Source organism: Sciurus vulgaris, assembly GCF_902686455.1.
Source record: "Sciurus vulgaris genome assembly, contig: HiC_scaffold_570_arrow_ctg1, whole genome shotgun sequence".
Taxonomy (NCBI): domain Eukaryota; kingdom Metazoa; phylum Chordata; class Mammalia; order Rodentia; family Sciuridae; genus Sciurus; species Sciurus vulgaris.
This window is the reverse complement of record NW_027632454.1, coordinates 466,905-481,723: the sequence shown is the minus strand read 5'-3', so window position 1 is coordinate 481,723 and position 14,819 is coordinate 466,905. Positions and strand designations below refer to the sequence as shown.

Here is a 14,819-nt window from a genome sequence, read left to right as displayed (position 1 = left end):
GTAAGGACCTGGGGAAGGATCCATCTGGAGTGTCCTCAGGAGCCAGCTCCCAGGTACTGGGAACCCTCCACCTAGGGACATTCCACCCCAGGGTCTTGGATGTGAGGTCTTGGAAACCCACAGGAGGACAACATCTCCTCCTCCTCTGCATAAAACCCAGACTGTGCTGTCAGGTCTGTGAGGAGACCTCCCAGGCAGCTTCCGGTCTCCTGTCACTCTTCCTCTGGAGGCCCAGTGGGCTTCACCTTGAACTGACAGAGTATGGCAACTCCCACCTCCTGCCAGTTCACCTTCCCAGCACCCTCTCTAGGTGTGGGCTGCAACATGTGATGTGAGAGTGGCTTTTCCTTAGGAAACCTTTCTTGTTTGGGGTGCTTCACACAGCTAAGGTGCCTGCCAATCAAGAATAGGCAACTTGGAGAAAAGCCTTTCATGGAAGCCAGCACCATGATCAGAAATCATCCAAGGATGACAAGGAACCCAAGGCGAGAGGCTCAGAAGTCACAGGCCACTCACCACAGCAGCACAGAAGGCACTGCTTTCCTAAGGTTTGACTCTGGAATGGACACTGCACATTGCCTCTCTTGAGGGACAAGGCTCAGATGAATGTTGACCAAAGTCCACCCTATAAGTCAGTGTGAGTTCTCCAGGACAGGTCTGGCCATGAGCCTTCTGGTGATTATTTGTTCCATCTTGTTTGGGGGCTGGTGGTTGGTGTCACCTGGGCAGAAGTTCTCAGGACTGCTGTCCTGCTGGGCACTGTGGAGTACCTGCTCCATGAGTCTTCTGACTCAAAAGCTCATGCCTCATTGGAGAGTCACCTTTACTCCTGTTACCTGGGAGTCTGCGTGCTTACAGGTTCAATGCCACCAAGCCTATCTCCCTCAGTTCCCACTGCTCTTCACCGGGAGAGCCCCAGGCTGAGGGCAGCAGGCTCAAAGCAAACCAAAGCCCAAGGCAGGTTTGTCGAGGTGGAGTTGGCCAAAATTCTGCACCAAGTAGGGGCTGGTGACATCCATAGCCCAGGCATTGCTGGGGACTGTGAATAGGGGCTTCATCCTCATGTCTGCCTGGCCCCTTTAGGACCCTCTCTGGTCCCCTCCTGCTCCCATCGGCCGAAGGAGACCAATAACCACTCTTCTGTCACTGTCTCTTGATGGAATTTCTCCTTTCCCACTCCTGGTGTTCTGCAAAGCTGCCGGGCTGAGCCATTTTGCCCGTCTCTCTGCTGACTGCTCCAGGAGCCCTGGAACACCTGTGTGTGTGTCCCTGACACTATCCCTGTGGCCCCTTTGGTGACCTCCTGATCCTACAGCAATTCTGCTGCAGGCTCTGACCATTGATGGCATTCTCTGCCAGGCTTCAGGGCTCCCTGTCTGGCCATCTCTCCTCTGGTCCTCTCCCCCTGCTCTGGGTACCAGCACTCTGGTGCTTGGCCTGGGCTGCTCCTTCCTCACCATCATCCACGGGCCCTTTCTGAAGTCTGGGGCCCTGGCCTGGCTGTGCTCCTCAGCTCACGTCCTGGGAGTGATTTGCAAACCTGGCCTTATGCTGCCCATTTTGCAGGATATTCACTGTCCCTCCTCCTGGGACACGAGTCTGAGGGCCTGCTTAAGCATTTGTTCTCCATTTCTATGCTTGGTGATTTGACTTATTTTTGATCCTAGCTATATCATTTGTTTGGGATGTTAGTTTTTGTTTTTTTTTTTAAACTAATTTGTGGAGGTAAGTCGTCGAGGACTTTGAACCAGGCCAGAAAGAAAGCTGGTTGAGCCATTCCATGGGGAAGCTGGGCCTCACCAGCTGTTGGCTGCTTACTGGGGTCCTTTGCTCCTTCCTGCATCTTTGTGCTGCATTCAGCTCTGAGACTCAGCAATACTGATCATCTTCCCACTGAAATGGAAATTTTGCCTAGTGGACTCAGTGGATCTCCCTCCGTGTGGACCTGGACCAGCTCAGTATCTGCCAGGCAGAGTTCCTCCTGCATTTGCACCTCATCTGTGTGTTCCTAGTCTTTTCTCTCTGAAGGTATGGGATACCCTGCTGGCTCCCTTGCCAACTCATGAGTTAATTGGCATCTCAGGCATCTGAGTCATGATTCACCCTTTAAAGATGTCCTTCAATGAGTGGGAGGGTCCCAGGGGCAAGTTGTGCAACTTTTTCACTGACTTAAGGTGCATGGTGTTTATGGTGTGTGTGTGTTTGTTTAGGGTGTGCTGTGTATGTGGTGTGTGTGCATGGGGTGTGTGTGGTATGTGGGTGGGCTGTATGTGGTATGTGTGTTTAATGTGTGTCTGTGTGCATGGTGTGCATGTGTGGTGTTTGTGTATGTGTGTGTGGTGTGTATGGGATGTGTGTTTGATGTGTGCGATATGTGTGTGTTTACTGTGTGTTGTATGTGGGTTTGGCATGTGTGGTGTTTATTGTGAGAGATGTGTGCATGGGGTGTGTGTGCTTGATGTGGGTTTGTGTGTAGGGATGTGTGTGCATGGGTTGTATATGCTGTGCTTAATATGTCTGTGTGTGTGCAGGGTGTGTTTGGTGTGTTTGTGTGGTGTGTGTATATTTGGTGTGTGTGTACCTGAGATATGTGTTTAGTGTCTGTCATGTGTGTAGTGTAGTGTTTATTTTATGTGATGTGTGTGCATTGGGGTGTGTGTTTGATATGGGTTTGTGTGTGGGTGTGTGTGTGTGCATGGTGTGTGTGTGTGTGTGGTATTTGTGTGTAGTGTTTGTGAGTGCATGGGGTGTGTTTTGTGTGTGGTGTGTGTGGTATTTGTGTGGTATGCACGTGATGTGTGTGCATACAGGCCTGAGTGCTTGAGGCTGGGCTACTTATACACTGGGAAGCACTCAGTGGATGGGGACGGAAATGGGTCCTGCTGCAGGCTCTGCAGGCCCTGTTCTTTAGTGAGCTGCCACCCTCTGGGGGGTGGCATCATCATTATTGTGGCATACAGAGGGTGGGCACGAACGACCTGCATTTTGTCAGCAGTGCAGGACCAGACTGCAAAGTGAGCCTAGTGGTGCATCCCTCAAACCCCTATGGTGCTGCCTGGGCAGTGGAGGAGCCGCCTTCTGGGAGGCTGGCATGGTCCCCTGGGCACACCTGTGCTGGAGTTACCTGCCTATCTGCAAAGATTGCATGCCGAGTGCTGTTTTGAGGACTATTAGCTGCAGTGACTTTCTTTGGCTGGGGAACAGTGGCACACACAGCAGGCAGCCTTTATTGCTGTGGTGGTAACAGCAGACGGGTACTTTGGAGACATCAGGTGAGACTCTGCAAAGCCCAGGACAAGGTTTTCTGGCTCAAGGAAAAATTTCAGAGCTGTAGTACTGGAAACAAGAGCAGCCAGCACCAGGGTGTCAGAGACAGAACTCTTTGGTTGGGACCAGTTGCAGCAGAGTCCTGGGTCAGAACACAGCTTAAGTGGAGGCAGAGGGCCGGCAAGGCAGAGGCTGGGTGACAGGTGTCAGCTTTCCCTCTTTTCTTTATGTCATAAGTCATCTTCTAGGTGGTTCTGTCTTTCTTAATTGACATTGGGGCTTTGATTGACATGTGCTCCATTCCACATAGATGACTTTGTGAAAGACAGCTGCACTCGAGAGGGGGACAGAGGTCTGGTGGCTCCCAACAGAGCTGTGCTTCACCCCTTGCCTCCTTGTTCTTCCTTCCCTAAGGTCCCTGTGCTGCTTCATGTGACTGGTGCAACAGATTACCTGCTGCATGCCCATCACTGAGGACAAACAAGAGAAAACGAGTCCCTGACATGCTGATCCATTCCAGGGACAGGGTCTTAGGGAGGTAGAGGAGGTGCTGTGGGGGAGCCCAGCATGAACCCAGGAGGATGAGGGTGGAGCACAGGGGCCATCAGGGAGAAGCAGAGACCTGGGGAGCACACCCATGAGCGTTAGGAGCAGTTGGGAGGCTGAAGGGTTGAAGGAGGCAGGTCACAGAGGCCCTACAGATCCTCTCAGGCACAGGAAAGCTCCAGAAGCTTTGGCTTTCCCCTGAATGTGGGGGAAGCTGCCAGAGTGGCTGGGAAGAGGGACAAAGCAGCCCCACTTAGGTTTCCAGCAGATAGGGAGCTGCAGTACTGGGTGGGCCAGGTGGACAGGGCAGTCAGCAAGGGGCCCAGCTGAAAACTATTTGGTCAGGATCTGTTAAGGTGTGCTGAGAGACTTGGAGCTCTGGAGCTAGGTCAGGAGCTTTTGGCTGGTATGGGCAAGATGGGGATGTAACCATTTGGGGAGCGAGGCCAATAGATAGGTGTCACCTGTGCCAGGCTCAGAAGGTTTGGGAGTGGCAAGGCAGATTATGGAATACACAACTGGGGGACACATCTAGAATCCAGGGGAAGACTGTGCACTTAAGGTTAGGTGTTGGTGTTTCTCAGCTGGGCACATCACAAACACTAGTTAGTGGGAACAGGACATGAATGTTGGTTCGGCACCATCTGGGCTGCTGGAGCCCCAAGATGGGGGTCCTGTCTTGCCAGGATTTCCTAGGTCCCTCAGCTCAGCATCTGAGCAGAGGTTGCCCAAAGAGCTTAGGCTGTCCCCCTGGTGGAGACCCCAATTGATCTCCTGCTTCAGGTTTCTGTGCAGAGGAGGGGCATAATGGTAAGCACTGAGCAGATTCAGGAACCCAGGGTCTGGAAGGAGGAAGGACCTTCCAGCTCTGCTTGCCCTGTTCTCCTGGAGTCACTTGTCCTGCCAGCGGTGCCTCCATGGATCAGAATAGACAATTTAAAAAGAATGCCACAGGACAGCACCCTGTGAAATAGATGCAGAAGAGACCTGTCCAAGGGACTGAGAGGTCACTTCTATCCTTATAGCAATCTCTCTCAGAGCTGCTCAGAATATTTCTGTCAGTCTGTGCAATCAGATTTCAGTAATGAAACCTCTCAGATGCATTTCTCCTTTTACCAAAATAGATCTTCTTTTCTCTTTCCTGTTATTTTTATGGACAATTTTAAACATGCAGAGAGGCAGGGGGAAGTGTATAGAGGATGTCTACTGACCTTTGCTCTGTGTTGGCTCTACTGACAAGCCACTCAGTTGCTGACACTCTGAAAAAATTAGAAGTCCACTGCAGGCCTTCTGACATTTCCATGCACACTCCACACTACCTCTAAAACTGAAAGGCCAGGCAGAGGGCCTGCAAGTCCCATGCAGAAGACTAGGTCAGACAGGCAGGATGCAAGCTGCAGGTGGTCCCTCAAGGGCAAAATGGGTACCCAGGCCTCCCAAAGACCAAGCACACCGAGCTCCATCAGTTACAATGATCCTTAGAGCAGGGGAAACAACCATCCTGTAGCAGTGACCCTGCCTGCCAATTGAGCTGCTGGAGGGAACGGCAACACAGGTCCAAGTGGGTGGGTCCCTGGAGGAGGCAGAGCAGAGGCCTGGCCATGGGATCTCAGGGAAGTGGATCTGACAGCAGCACAGGTGTCTGAAAAACAATGGGAGTCCTGGGTGCATGTCAGGCCTTAGCCATCAATAGGGAAGGAGACAGAGAACCTCAGTGGGGCTGCATTTACTGCGGCAAGTCCAATGGTTCCCCCCACCCCATGATGGTCTGAATGTCCCACAAAAAGTTTAATCCCCATTAAGACATATTAGGAGGGTAGAAAATCCAAACAGTGTCTAGATTTGATACCTAGGGAGGTGACTGACGTTAAACAAGATCATAAGGGTGGGTGCTGACCCAGTGGAACCCTGGCTTCATAAAGAGATGTGAGCTGGATCCTGTCTGGCCAAGTGAGGCCCATATCACCTTGGGGTGCTGTAGAGCCCCAGGAGCAAGAAGGTGCTCCCTAGAGGAGCCCTTGTCCTTGAGTCTCAAGCCCAAGTTACATGCATCTGTTGGGGTGGGCCTTGCAGGGAGGTTTGACCACATAATGTCTTCTTCTTGGGGGCATGGGGTGGAGGGTTCTGGAAGCTGCTTAGTCCCTGCATATCCTTTGTGTTCTAAGGGAAATGTGGACATCACTGCACTCCCAGGGATGGTGTCCCACATAGTGAAAGTCATTCAGGTCCCCAAGTGCCCCAGGAGGAAGTCTGTCTGGGGCCACCAGCAAAGAAAGACACCCTCCTACTGGGTCTGAGGCCTGATGACCAATTCATGTGTGGCATTTGCTACAACAGAGAGACTTCCCTGTGTAATTCACACAGTACCCAGGGCACATTTGATCTGTGCACGGGATGGCCCTGGACACTTGGTATGTACAGTTTCCCCAGTCTGGAAACAACTGATTGGATGTGGGGCTACTTCTGCCCCTATACAGATGAAGTAATCCAGATCTACAGAGGCTGAGTCACTCACCCTAGGCCACATACCTCAAATGGACAGGATCTGGACACTAAAGCCCTTGCCCTCTAGAAAATGAAGGAGTGTGAGATGTGAACAGTCTAACCTGGAGCTCTGTCCTGCAGATCAGGACCCTCTGAGAAGGTTCCCAGTGACCAGAAGTGTCTGTACGTCTGTAAGTCTTATCCTGATTCCATCTGTCAGGCTCGTTCATGAAACCATTCTGACTGTCCTCACTGGAAATTTGTTCCTATGTATCCCCAGTGCTACCCAACAATGTTACTTTCTTCCTTTAGTCTGCACACTGCCACTGTTCTGGAAGACTAGCTCACCCATTCTCTCCTCAAACCTCCAAGACATCGGTTCTCCCTTCTCACTCACAGCTGATGGCCTTGCTTCTCTTGTCACAGTTGGTCACTGCCTTCTTTGTGAGATGTTTTCCTCACTTCCTGGGACATTACTCTCTGTTCTCTTTAACTTTCCTGGGTGCTCCCAATTAGTCTTACTTCCTTATTCCTCCTCATCTCCTGGTTACTTCTCTTCTCTCTCATCTCTGAATGTCGGAGCTCCTTCCTGGACCTTCCTGGTTGCTTCACAACACTCCTCCCTCTAAATGTTGAAGTTCCGCAGGGATCAGCCCTGGACACCCTCTATACTCATCCCTTTTCTGATCTCATTTATGACTGAAATACCATCTACATACAGAACTCAGTCTGTGCCTCTAGTCTGCATATATACATTTCAGAATGTCCACATTCTTACTCAACATCTCTCCATGTCTGTAAGTAGCTGAAAGCAAAAACTGAACTCAGTGGTTTCAGGACAACTGAGCTCCTTTTGGAGACTCTGTCTCTAGACAGATAAAGGAATTCAGAGACAATCCCTCCCATTGTGAAGTCCAAAGTGGCATATTTTGGGGTGGCATTTCCCAAACTTCTTCATTTCCCCTGTCTAAAACTTCCCAGATGTTTCATGCACTAAAAGTTGGGTTGGTGACAGGAGAAAATAATGGGGCTTAGTAGCTGAGGGTAAGAGACCTGGGTCAGTCCAGTTAAACAGTTGTGTCTCATCTCAGGAGATGGAGCCATGGGTGGGTTCCCCTCAGAATTAGGCCTCTTACATGGTGAAAGCAAACAGGTATTTAAAGAGTCATTTCTGTCGAAACAAAAGAAAAAAGTTAGGGTTTGAAGCAGTCTACAAAGTAGTTTCTGTGTCTGAGGTCAGATGGCTGGGAAGATTCCTAAACGTTGGACTTTGGTAGCATCTGCGGTGGGGTGGGGCAGGCAATGGTGATCTGACAGATTGCCTTGGTTTGCGTTGCATCAGGTGTCCCAGTGAGCTTTCTGGATAGACATAAACAGGTCCAAAATTTGTCCATAGGTAAGCTGCTGTGGAGAATTCTCTGAAGTCTGTATTAAGTCGTCTGGCTTCAATTTCCAGGGCTTCATGAAAGGACAGTTTTAGTTTCAATAATTCCAAGTCAGAAGGGTGGGAAAAAGTTAGAAATATTAGTTAGGAGGACAAAGCCAAAAATCAGTGGAAATTAGAATTAAGTATTCAAATACTTTGCAGATAAATAACAAGCCATCCAAACAGTGAAAACAATGAGGTAGGATTTTTTTAAATTAAAAAAAATTTAATTGTTCACTCTATTTAGATATAGATGATAGAAGAATGCATTTTGATTTATTGTACACAAATGGGCTACAAATTTTCATTTCTCTGAATGTACACAATGAAGTCACACTATTCATGTAATCTTACATGTACACAGGGTAATGATGTTTGTCATATTCCACCACCTTTCCGACCCCCAATCCCCTCCCCTCATTTCCCTGTACACAATCCAATATTCCTCCATTCTTCACTTATACCTCCCACCCACCCCACTTATGTATCAGCATCTATCTATCAGAGAAAACATTTGGCCTTTGGCTTTTTGGGCTTGGCTTATTTCACTTAGCATGATATTCTACAACTCCATCCATTTACCTGCAAATGCCATAATTTTATTCTTCTTTATGACTGAATAATATTCCATTGTGTATATGTACCAAAGTTTCTTTATCCATTCATCAACTGAAGGGCCTCTAGGTTGGTTCTACAATCTAGCTCTTGTGAATTGAACTGCTGTACATATTGGTAGGATTTTCTTTTCTTTTTTTAGTACAACTCATCAGAGACAGCTAGAATTTAATAACAGGTACATTACAGTTTTTTCTGAAATGTGAATTTTCTCTTTATGATTACCTTCATTTCTACTAAATATAATCAAACTAAGACTAATTTATTTGCAAAATAAGTTTGGTTAAACATGGTTTAAATATTTAAGTGCAGCAAGAATAATGATTGAGCATACATATTCTTTTAAAAAAGTCTTGACTGGGCATAGTTGCACAAGCCTGTAATCCCAGCAGTTCTGGAGGCTGAGACAGGAGGATTGAAAGTTCAAGGCCAGCCTCAGCAATTTAGTGAGGCCCAAAACAACTTATTGAGACCCTGACTCAAAATGAAAAATGAAAAGAGATGGAGATGTAGTTCTGAAGTGAAGAAACGATTCTTACTGAGCTTATACAAATAAATGTGTTGCCACAAAATGAGAACACTCACTGTTCATTTTGTAATCCTGGAGAGATGAAGTATAGAGAGAAAGCATTTCAGTTCTCTTTACAAAGGTCTACTTTACTACATTGTTTTATGTCACAGATAACAGGAAAAAAAAGTGTTTTGTTTTTTTTTTTAATCTGGCAAACAAAGCAAAAAAGAACCAACAGTATTTCAGAAAAACAAAAAAAGTCATAAAAATCATAATCCTTCATCAGTTCAATCCCGTGTAATTAATTCTTGATGAGTTTGATGCTGCTTTAGCCATTTCATGAGTTCAGGTCTTCTGTTAAGTTCAGTTCTTCAGGAAGTCCTTACCCAGTTCAGTGTTATGGTCTTAAAGTTACCACAGTCCTTGTCAGAGTATTTACTGTGGATGTCCTGCCCAGGTGATTTTGTAGCTGATTGTAGATGCTTCAGAGAAGAATCAAAATAATAAGTGTTGGGGGCGGCTTGGGGTATAGCTCAGTTGGTAGAGTGAGTGCCTGCCTCGCAAGCACAAGGCCCTGGGTTCAATCCCCAGCACTGCAAAATAAATAAATAAATAAATAAAAATGAAAATAATAAGTGGGGATAACAAATACTTAGGGCTGGAAGCATGTTGCCACTGGAGCCATGGCAGCGCTGGCGGTAGTCTTTCTCCTCCTCGGGGTGGCACCCTGGCCGCTGGGCGTTGGCCTCAGGCGAGGAGTTCTGGACCCGCCAGTCAGCCGCCGACATCCTGTCTTGGGCTGCATCCCGCAAACAGTACCTTCTGTATGATGTCAGCCCTCTGGAGGGCTTCAACCTCTGCATGGATGTGTGCATGCGAGTGCCCTCCCTGCTGCAGACCCTGCTGACCACGGAGGAGTGGGCGTTGGTCCTGACCCCATGGGGCTGCCTCTATCACCGGCAGAGTCCTGATATCCTCCAAGACCAGACACCTTGGTCCGAGTTTTTTGATCTTCCAAGTCTCAGCTGAAACATCCTGGTCATTGAGTATGAGCACTTCATCGAAGAGTCTGGCAGACCCTTCCTTGACCAGGATCCAGGTCCACCATAGCACCTGTGCTCCTGGAAAACACTTCAGCCCGGTCCATGAAGCTGGACAGAGCCGAGAACTTCCTTCACAACTAGTACGGGGGCAAGGACTAGTGGGATACCTGTCAGAGCATGTTGTTCGCCAAACACCTGCGGGTGGTAGGAGACGCCTTCAGAAGCAGGTACCTCAACACCATGGACACCTTGGACAAGATCCCCTTTGAAAAAGACTGGACAAAGATGAAGGAGGAGCCGGGCTCTTCACTGGGGGGCCCATACGTTGCAGTCCACCTGAGAAGAAAGGACTTCATCTGGGGGTACCAGCAGGATGTGCCCAGCCTGGAGGGGTGGCGAGGAAGATCCACAGCCTCATGAAGACCCACCGGCTGCACAAGGTATTCGTGGCCGCAGACGCCATCAGGACAGAGTACAAGGAGCTGAAAAAGCTGCTTCCCAGGATGGTGGCATTCGAGCCCAGCTGGCAGGAGCTGGAACTGCACAAGGATGGTGGAGTCACCATCATCGACCAGTGGATCTGCTGGCATGCCAGGATTTTATTGGCACCTTGGTCTCCACATTCTCTTTCTGGATTCACGAGGAAAGGGAGATCCTGGGGTTGGATCCCAAGACAATGTACAACCACTTTTGTGGAGACAAGGAGAAAGCCAGCCATTGGGAGCAGTGTGAGCAGCCCAGCCACTGGGAGATCACCGACTGAGGGCTCGCCATCTGCAGCCTGTTCCCCTGCACCTGGGCAGGCCTGGGCCGCCAGGAGCTCCCCACCAGGGCTCTGGGCCCAGGGAGGCCTGCTGAGAGCTCCATCCCATGCTGTCTCCAGCTGCCGCAGGCTGCGGCAAGACTCTGCTTTCTTGAGGGTCAGTGAGATGCACTTTCCTTGGGACCCATGGGACTGCCTTGCTGCAGAGAGCTCATGTTGATGGGTGAGGGCAGGCTCTGTTGTGACTGGGCTGCTCAGGAGCAGGGGCCCCACACATCTGTCTCTCCACCATGTCAGAACTTAGTGAGGAGAGGGTAAGGCAGGGCTGCAGGAGGCTGGCCAGGTGCACAGGCAGGGAGGCGTGGAGATCAGGGAGTCCCTGTGTGTCAGGTTTGAGAGAGTAGGTCCAGAGTCTGCAGAGCAGAGGGTCTGGAGTGCCAGTGTCACATGACAAGTCACCTGGGTACAGCTGTGCTTAGTGGTCACAGGCAGGAGAAACTACCCGCTGAAGCCTGGGACAGATTTGCAGGTTTGTTGCTGTGGTGGTTTTTCTAGGTAAGGCTGAGTGCAGGGTCAGGGTGCCACCAGGTCTGGTCTCAGAAGACCCACTTTGTGTCTTAGGTGAGAGGGTTGTGTCTGGTGAGGTTGAGAAGCTGCTATGTCTCATCCTAGTGAGATCTGGGATGTCCACAGGTCCAGGTGCTCCTGATTTTGTTTGACAGGTGTGAGTTATTTATCAGCTCATGCCTGATCATGCCAGGCAGATGGTGTGCACTTGTACAACAAGGTGTGGAGTCATCCTACCTGGGCTCCTATACTCAAGGTGGAGTAGCTCACGGTAAACTGCTGCTTTCTAAAATGCAGTCACCAGGTTTAGGAACAACTCAAGGACTGCTGATTGCATCCTGTGGTAACTCAGGGCAGCCCAGCTTCAGGCTGTGGAGACTGGTGTGCAGTGCTATGGCAGCTGGTGCAAGAGGTGGGTCTTGGGCCTGGGACCAGCCTCCAGGGCCCAGGGTGAAAGCTGTGCCCATGCCAGGGAAGCAGGTGTCACCTGGGCTGTCTCCTGCAGAGGGTAGCCTGTGCCAGCAAGGGCCACACTGCTGGAGAGCAGCAGGAGGCTCCTTTCACTTACACAGCCAACAAACAGAGAAGACGTTCATCAGAATTAGAGCAAAGTTCAGTTCATGACCTGGGCAGTGCCCTGAGCCAGGGGGATACAGAGGTCTCCATGGCCGCACTGCTCTGTGCTGTGGCAGTGGCCTCGGGCCCCAGGGTGAGCTGGTGGCTGCAGTGTTTGCATACCACACTAGAATGCCGCTTTCCATAGGAGGCAGCTTGCACCATGTTCAGCAGGATGCAGTGGCCCTACCTGGCAGAGCCACCAGCCTGAAAGCCTCAGGGACCAGGAGCCCAGGCGATGGTTTTAGCCACCCCAGGGTGAGGGTCCCACCCTGTTGATGTGTATCTTTCCTTCATTGGAGACAGACATTCACAGATGGACCAGAGCTGTGGCATCTGGACAGCAGTTTGGCACCTGTGCTGAAGCCCATGTTGCAGCCCCTGCCAACTGGGTTCACAAGTGGCCCTGGACACACCCCATGAAAGACCTTGAAGAGTGTGAACACTGGAGCCTGGCCCAGCTCCAGTGCAGGCGGCCCAGCCCGCAGGCCTGGCCAAGTGCCAACTCTGGGGATGGCCACAGCCGGGTGCTGTTTCTGGTGGAGAAGTGGCAGTTGGCTCCCACAGGCTGAAGCCCTAGGACGGGTTTGAGCACCTTTCACATTCCTCTCTGGCTATAAATGCCCACTGTCCCACTTACTGTGAGTGATCCTGAAGAGTGGCCAGCCAGAGGGCGAGGAGCCACTAGGAATACTGCAGCCTACCTTGTCACCAGGGCGAGCCACAGGTGCTGCAGCCGGGCTGCAGGGCCCTTGGCTGTGGGCTGCTCTGACCTCGGTCTTGCTAGGTGTGGGGGCTGAATAAAGGGGCTCCTCTCTCAAAAAAAAAAAAAAAAAAGAAAAAAGAAAGAACTTAGAATGGTCATGGTTGAAAATCTGATGAGAGTTCATTATAACTAGTAATTGACCGGGTGGTTTGGTTATTTCTGTGGTCTACAACATTTTAATATAACCTGATTACATATTAGATTTATAGGAATCTCAATTTTGGAGGGATCTTTTTGTTATGCTTATCAGTAATATGGTGATAAATATAGTTTAAAGAAGTGACAACATCACTTACTTTTTTAATGTATTTTTTTAGTTGGGGATGAACCTTTATTTTTATTTACTTCATTTTTATGCAGTGCTGAGGATCAAACCCAGTGCCTCACACATGCAGGGAAGCGCTCTACCACTGAGCCACAGCCCCAGGCCCAGCATCACCTAGTTTTGACAAAACTTCCCCATATAATTTAGCATTTTAAATAATCCTAATTAGCTTACTTTTTTTTTTAAACAAAGTGAGAGGCACATCATTTGAGCTTTTTCAGGAAAATCCTGAAGTTAGTTAGTACAGGGTCTGAAAGATTTAATATAGAACTTGATTTAGGGAAGTTTGAAGTGTCAAAAAGGTTTAAAACACTTGATTAAATATGGTCTCTCTATCATTCATTTAAGCAGAGTGATAGTTAAAAGACTTCAAGGTTCAAATACATAAAAGTACATAGTTATAGGGAAAAAAAGTTCTTTTTACTTTTGGTGCCTGTGATGGATTGAACCCAGGGGTTCAACTTAACCACCTAACCACTGAACCTCCATCTCCAGCCCTTTTTAGATTTTATTTAGAGACAGAGTCTCTCTACGTTGCTTAGGACCTGGATAAAATGCTTAGGCTGGCTTTGAATCTGTGATCCTCCTACCTCAGCCTCCTGTGTTGCTGGGATTACAGGTGTGTGCCACCAGGCCCAGCAAACCTTAGTTCTCTTAATGGAGAGGAATAGATTTTCTTTTTAAATAAAAGACCTGAAAAAAGACAATATGAAATACAAAAATTATTTTGATAAGAGAATTTTTTTAAGGCAAATCACTCAAATGGTGAAAAAAAACTTTCATTTTCAATAAGAAAATCTTGTCATTTAAAGAAAAGGCTAAATTCTAGTAATTTTAATTACATATTAGGATTTTTGAGTCTTAGTAACTCTAATTTGCAGTGAAAAATCAAGGAAGAAATTTTGTAGTGTCCTGTACCAATATTTTATGAATACCCTGTTTATAATTTCTAGAAATTCCCTTATGGAAACATTTTTCATGTTTATTAATAACCCAAATATTTTTAGTTCCTTTGTAATAAGAAGCCAAAAGTTAATATAAACCTTATGTTCAGCAATTAACATTTTGGTCTTTTATCTTATTTGGAAATGATCAAGAGATAAATAAATATCTAAATAATTTAATTTAACTTAACAAAACTTGAAGGGTGTAGTCACCAAAGAGGTTTGGAAAAAAAAAATGTTCAATAATCACATTATAAAACACAATTGTTATTAAATATGTTCACTTATTAACTTTTATCCCAGTTACTATATCTCATTTAATTTACTTTCTCTTAACAATTATGCTTGGATTATTCATGAGAATTTCACAGACATTAGACAAAGCTAGCCATTACATTTTTATTTTCCTATTAACAATTTTCACAGCAAGTGCATGTTAGTCATCACCTGAGCAAAAACCTTAAAGTTAAATACATGGGTCTTCTGTGGATCAGAAAGCACCAGGTTGAACTAGTCTAATAAACCAAGTCCTGTGAACTTTAAAATTGTTTGGATTAGGTCCTATATTTATAGCAGTTTTAGGTATATTTAATTTATATGCCTGTTTATTTATCTCTAAACCAATATGAATCAAACTCCTTTAAGAGATTTTGTACTTTGTAGACAAAACATACAAATATACATACATAAACATATAGGAACAGATAAACAAAAAGGTCTTATTTTAGCCATAGACTGATACAAAAATATAAAACTCATTTGTTTATAAGAAGGACAGTTGAATACAAATTGTATTTTTGCAAATGGGACAAGTTAAGATTTCTTGCTCACATGGCAAAGGTTTTTACTAATATTAGTTGAAAAAACATTATAAGATCTTTCATTTTGTCAGTTTTCAAAGCCCCCCATCCCACATACACTTTCTTGGAGAATCAGCTCCCTGAAGT

General features: G+C 47.5%; 1 pseudogene across 1 annotated transcript; it reads left to right on the top strand.

The window, feature by feature from the left end:
- Positions 1 to 9,532: 9,532 nt before the first annotated feature.
- Positions 9,533 to 13,030, top strand: LOC306652755 (GDP-fucose protein O-fucosyltransferase 2-like; annotated as a pseudogene). Its single transcript has one exon. The product of its transcript is annotated as a GDP-fucose protein O-fucosyltransferase 2-like (transcript).
- Positions 13,031 to 14,819: the final 1,789 nt, after the last annotated feature.